Raw genomic sequence first — 7071 nt, forward strand, 5'->3', positions numbered from 1 at the left:
ATATACTGAGTTCATATTTGACCAGGCTAATGAAATCCTGCAATACTTAGTAATTAAATAATGATTCCTATAAGGGAAAGATAAGGAGGCCTGGTGGCAGAGTGGGTGCGCATTGGGTTGCTAACTCAAGGTCAGCTTTGGAGAACACTAGTTGCTCCATGGGAGAAAGACAGGGCTTCAACTCAGTGGGAGTGAGTGATAAGGAAAAAGAGAACATGCCTCATCCATCCACAAGGATAGTGCCAATCCCAGCCATAACCTAGGTAGGATTTTTGTACAATTAACAAACTAATTTTAAATGTGTTGTAAATGCCAAAAATAAAAAATAAATAAAAAGCCAGATTATCCAATAATGAAAAAGAAGATCAACATTGGAGTACCTATACCATGAATTACAGTAATCAACCCAGGTGGAATTGGTATGTAGATCAACAAGCAGATCAACAGAACACGTATCCAGTCATTTGGCCTTAAAAAGGACTTCAGAGTAATCCAATGGGAAAATAAAAGTCTTGTCCATAAATCTTGACAAAATATCTAAATATTCATTAGACTATTGCACTATCCCTAACATTTAAAAACTAAATAAAAAAATTTCTAGAAAAATATCAGTGTGACATGGAAAAAAATCAAAGAATTCCTAGGTAAGAGAGTAAGCAGTAATCATAAAAGGAAAACAAATAATGATGTCTATTTCTTCAAAATAAAATTGTTGATCATCAAAAGAAATCTTTAAGAAAATATTCAAATAGCTCACAGATACTAAAGAACTGATAGTCTTCATTTGTGATAAAGGTATTGAGCCAAATCAGGAACACAGTAGTTTTGTTTGTTATTGATATACAAGGGAGGTATCCCCCCAAAATGGAACTTTTTTCAGAGCTATATATTTAATTTTTTTACAAAATAAACATAATTTTCAATGTATTGTACTTAACACATAATACTGCAATTCCATTCTTGGAAACATTTTTTAAACTCAACTGTTTGCATGGCTGAGAGTGCCTCCCTCATTTTTTTCATCACCTCTTCGACATCATCACATCACTGTCCTTTCATGACCCTCTTCATTCAAGGAAACAAAAAGAAGTCCCATGGTGCAAGATCAGGTGAGTAAGGTGTGTGGGGCAAGAGAGGCATGCTGGTTTTGCCCAAAACTGGTGCACTGAGACAGCTGCATGAGCTGGTACATTATTGTGGTGGCAAAATCTATCCCCTGTCTGCCACAAATCAGGCCTTTTTTGTCACACACTGTTATGCAATCCTTTCAGAACCTCTAAATAGAAAGTTTAATTAACAGTCTGACCTGGTGGAATGAACTCCAAGTGCACTATTCCCTTCAAAAAAAAAAGAGCATAGGTTTGATCTTTGATTTCACTTGAGATTTTTGGGGGGTGAGGTGACGATGACGTCTTCCACTGGCTTCATTAATGTTTGATTTTGGAATTGTAAGAACAGCACCATGTCTCATCACCAATAATGACCTTGGAAAAAAGTCTGGGTTGTTTCAGAGCTGTTCTTTCAAAGCACTGCATGTTTCCAGTCAACACTCTTTTTCCTGGTCAGTGATAATCCAAGGCACAAATTTTGCAATGATTCTTCTCATTCCCAAATCTTCCATTAAAAATTCACTGTATCGAGCTCCAAGATAGTGCAGATAACTTCCCCATCTCTTCGATGGTCTGTCATCATCAGTCTTTGAGCACAAGTGCATGAATTTTGTCAACATTTTTGTTTGTTCAGGTAGTTAACAGATGTCCTGAAAGAGGTTTGTCATTAATCAATATTTTACCTTTTTTGAAATAGAAAACCACTCATCCATTTGCATTTTTCCCATAGCACTGTCCTCGTAAGCTGTGTTCAATATCACAAAAATTTCTACAGAATTTGTCCTGAGCAAGAAACAAAATTTCACCAATGTATGCTCTTCTCTTAAATCAGCCATTCAAAAAAACCAAGGTTTGAGCGAAACTGCTTTTACAAAAAAATTTAGTGTGACCAGAGAGAACCTTCCCAGGTGATGCCACTGGGTACACTAACTGAGAGCGAATCGCTTGATGCTTGCCCTGCAGGAAAAAATGCGTACTATAATGAAAGCTCTGCCCAATGGAGCTTTTTCTGGATTTTAGGGGATGTCCCTTCGTATGAACTAAGCAGAGCAGTAACCAGTTCAGTCATGGTAAGAGGGAGTCAAGGTTGTTGAGCCCATATGCAGCCCTATTTATCACCATGATCACCTTGCACATGGGTTCATTAAGCAAATGCTGGAGTGATTAGTGAAAGAGGTGTGTGACCTTTAGAGAACATGTCCTTTGGGTCACCTAGCTATCCAGAGATTCCGCTCAAAGAGATGCCTTTTGATGAGCATTGTCATGAGACACAATTCTTTTCTTTTAAAATAACTTTATTTTGGGTTCTTACATCTCTTATCAAAATTCACCCATCCATCGACTGGAGACACAATTATTTTCAAAGGCAGAACCAAATTTAAGAAGTCTAGCATATACATCTTGCCAAACTACTTTCCTACCAACCTTTCAAGCCTTTCTTTTTAAGTCCTTAATCAAAATTAAGCCAACAGTAAATAAAAAACACTATTGCTTCTAAGTCCATTCTGATGCATAGTGACAAGATAGGACTACTCACTGGGTTTCCAAGACTAGTATTTACGGAAGCAGACTGCCACATCTGGCCCCCATGAAGTGGCTAGTATGTTTGAACCACCAATATTTCGGTTAGAAGCTGAGTGGTTAACCACTGTGCCATCAAGTTTCCTCAAACCATCAGCAAGTGCTCATAAATCTGTGCTTGTCTATTCCTCTGACAATAGGTCATCTCCTTTTGCCTAGAAAAGGTGAACATTAAAATGTCCCACCCACTGGGATGTTTTTCTTTTTCTCTTTCAAATCATTTTATTGTGACCTAATACAGACATCATACCACTCCATAGTTCAAGCATATCAAGCAATATTGTAAAATAGTAAAATAATCAGTTTCAAAAAAAAATTCTTCCTTCTTGTGCTCCTTAATACCACTTCCCCTTTAGTTACCCGACCCTTACTTCCCCTGCAGTACCATCCAGGCAGGAATCCTTAATCTCATTGTTTTGTCTATAGATTCACTCATCCTGGGTTTTAGATACCAAAAAAGCTAGAAAAATACATAACAGAGTCAAGAAGGCTACCAACAATGGAAAACTACAACAGAGATAAACCCTGATGTGAGGTAGAAAAGCCACAGAAAATATTTAAAAACAGATCCAGTACAAAGTTTATCAAAGGGTAGATAAAGGTTTTCCTCACTCGTTCAAGTCAGATTTATCACTTCAATGGGATGATTTCCTTTCCCCCTTTCTTCAAGGTTACTCCTAAGTGGAACTTAGTAACTATAGATGGACACCATCTATTAATCAGGCCTCGAGGTTTTTTTTCTCCTCACTCAACTGGTCATAAAGATCTCTATATAGATCTTAAAAGCTTGGAGGGGTCTCTATTAGCTTGGAGCAATGGGGCAAGTAAGATAAGCAGAAATCGAAGGAGTAAACATAATACATGGCTAAGTGTCTTCAAAAGAAACTGCCTCCCTTACCATGAGATCAGAAAAACTGTTGATGTCCAGCAACCATTATTAAACATTTTGATTAAAGACTTACAGAATAATCTTGATCAAACATCTAGAAAAAATTAATTACAAATTCTTGTGGAATAAAAAACTTTCTGGATCCATTAAGACTATATGGATCGCAATACTATTGACTTAAAATAATCTTTAAAATTTAAATAAACATATCACCTGAAGACTATTTTAAACCAAACAATAAAATAAAAATAACGACTTCATTCCAGTGAATTCTGACTCATAGCATCTCCATAGGACTGACAATAAATGTTCCATAGGACTTCAAAGAAGGAAATTGCCTCCTCTTACTCACACATGGGGCTGGTAGATTTGAACTGCCAGGCTTTCAGTTAGCAGCCTAATGTTTAACCCAATGTGCCACCAAAGCTCCTAACAGTAGGTAAGCTTAGTTAGTGGGGGTTGTTTCCTTTGAGTATTGTGCTCTTTTAAAGAGTGATCTATATGACATTAAATTTATACTGTTTTGAAAGACAGATGATAAATTTAGGATATGGTGAGCTGATATTAATAGAAGTGGAGCAATTCAAGAAAGTACAGTGATGATCATTACACAATTTGAAAAATGTAATCAGTGTCACCGAATTATTCATGTAAAAATTGTTGAGTTGATGTATGTTTTACTGTGTGGATTTTTCAACTCCTTCTAAAGAAAGGTAATCCAATAGAATGTGAATATTATAGAAAAATATCAATATCACATACAAGTAAATTTGTGCTGAAGATCATCCAACAACTGTTGTAGCATAGGCAGGCAGCTGCCAGAAATTGACTGGATTCATAAGAAGATGTGTAACAAGTAATATCATTGCTAATATACAATGTATGTTGAGTGCGGATTATAACAAACCCTGGATAGCCTGGAGAAGGATGGGAATTTCAGAACATTTAATTGTGTTCAGCCAAAACTGTACATGGATCGAGAGGCAGTTCTGAGAACAGAATAAGGGAATATTGTACAATTCAAAATCAGAAAAGCTGTGACATGAAGGTTTATCCGCTCAACGTAAGTATTCATTCTGTAGGCTGAGCAAATAGTCATAGAATTGGGACTATATGAGGAAAAACAACTTCAGTATTGGTGGAAGGAGGCTTATTAACCAGCAGCCAAACGCAGATGACACAACCTTACTCGCTGAAAGTGAGAGCGTGAGGAGGACTTGAACCACTGGCTGATGAAGACCAAAGATTACAGCCTTCAGTATGGATTACAACTCACGGGAAAGAAAACAAAAATCCTCACAACTGGACTAGTAGGTAACATCATAATAACTAAAGGAGTTTGAAGTTGGCAAGGATTTCATCGTCCTTAGAGCCACAATTAACATTCTGGAAGTAGCAGTCAAGAGATCAAACCACTTATTGTGCTGGGAAAATGTGCTTACCAAGACCTCTTCAAAGTGTTAAATAAACAAAGATGTTACTTTGAGGACTAAGGTGTAGCTGACCCACTCCATGGTATTTTCAACTGCCCACGTGCATGTGAAAGGTGGACACTGAATAAGGAAGACCAAAGAAGAATTGATTCATTTGAACTCTGGTGCTGAAGAAGACCGTTGACAGGACCACGGACTGCCACAAGAGCAAACACATCTGATTTGGAAGACGTGTAACCACAATGTTCCTGGGAAGCAAGGAAAAGAAGACTTAGTTCATGTAATTTGGACATGTCATCAGGAGAGACTAGACTTAGTAAATAAAAGGGCATGGTGCTTGGTAAAGCAGAGGGAGAGCAAAAACCAGGGAGGCCCTTGACAAAACGGGAGGACACGGTGGCTGCAAACAGAACATTTACGAGGATGTAGAACGGCCAGTGTTTCATTCTATTGTACATAGGTCACTGAGCGGCAGAACTAACTTCACAGCACCTAGAAACAACTTTAGAGTTGCAAATAAATTTGAATAATAGTTGTATTGACTAGATTCCTTTGCATACCAACAGATATTATCCTATCACAGACAGCATTGTACTTCAACATAGATCTTGAAATGTCATTCTGATGATAAACGCAGCCCCATTCCTTTTGAATCTGTCAGTACTGGCATAGTAAACCAAATTTTTTCTTTTCTTTATTAAATTAAAAGTGGCCAATGCCAGTCCATTTAAGCTTACTAATGCTCAGGATATTGATCTTTATGCATTTCATTTCTGTTTTCATTGCTCTCAATTTCCAAGATTCATACTTCATACATTCCAAGCTCCGATTATTAATAGATATTTGCAGCTGTTTCTTCTCGTTTTGAAGGTCCCTCATCAATGAAGATCCAAAGGCTTGACACCTGAAGGCTTTCCTCCATTTCCATCATTATTGTGAACTCCACTTTGAAAAGTGGGCTCTTTGCAGTCCTATCTCTGACAGTGTTCTACTGCTATCATAAGGTTTTCAGTATCTGACAATGTCCCACCACTCTCTATAATATTTTCAGTGACTAATTCTTCTGAAGTGGACACCTTAGACCCTCTTCTTTTTTTATGTTTATTTTTTAATCATTTTATTAGGGGCTCATACAACTCTTATCACAGTCCATACATACACCAATTGTGTAAAGCACATTTGTACATTCGTTGCCCTCCTCATTCTCAAAACATTTGCTCTCTACTTAAGCCCCTGACAACAGGCCCTCATTTTTTCCCCTCCCTCCCCGCTCCCCCATCCCTCATGAACCCTTGATAATTTATAAATTATATTTTGTCATATCTTGCTCTGTCCGACGTCTCCCTTCACCCACTTTTCTGTTGTCCGTCCCCCAGGGAGGAGGTCACATTATACCCTCTTCTTAGTCTGTTCTTAGTCTGCAAACTCTGCTGAAACATGCTCACTTTGGGTAATCCTGCTGATATTTAAAATACCAATGACATGCATTCCAGCATCAGAGCAACATTCAAATCACCACAGTACTACAAACAGACAAGTGATAACTTCAAATGCATTCAACAGCTGGACAGTGAATAAGGAAGACCAAAGATGAGCTAAAGCATTTTAATCTTGGTGTTGACAAAGAATATTTAATATACCATGGACTGCCATAGGGGAAAAAAATCCGTCTTGGAAGAAGTACAGTCAGAATGATCTTTAGAAGACTGGATGGTGATACTTCATCGTACATATTTCGCACAAATTATCAGCAGGGACCAGTCCCTGGAAAAGACATCATGATTGGCAAAGTAGAGAATCAATGAAAAACAGGAAGACCGTTAATGGAATGGAGTGCTATAGTGGATGGACCCAAACATAGTAACCCTCATGAACATGGCACAGGACCAGGTAGTATTTTGTTGGGTTGTTACTAGGCCCACTCTGAGTAGGAACCTACCGGCTAGCTCCCAACAACATTGCCAGATGAAAACCTTTGGAGCAGTCCGTTCATGTCAGTTGTGTTGGGACTATTTGGAAAAAGATACCAAAAACGAGTTGCATGTACAGTGAACCCTCG

Source organism: Echinops telfairi, unplaced genomic scaffold, assembly GCF_000313985.2.
Source record: "Echinops telfairi isolate 266 unplaced genomic scaffold, ASM31398v2 ScPeMD7_2;HRSCAF=8, whole genome shotgun sequence".
In the NCBI taxonomy this organism is placed as follows: domain Eukaryota; kingdom Metazoa; phylum Chordata; class Mammalia; order Afrosoricida; family Tenrecidae; genus Echinops; species Echinops telfairi.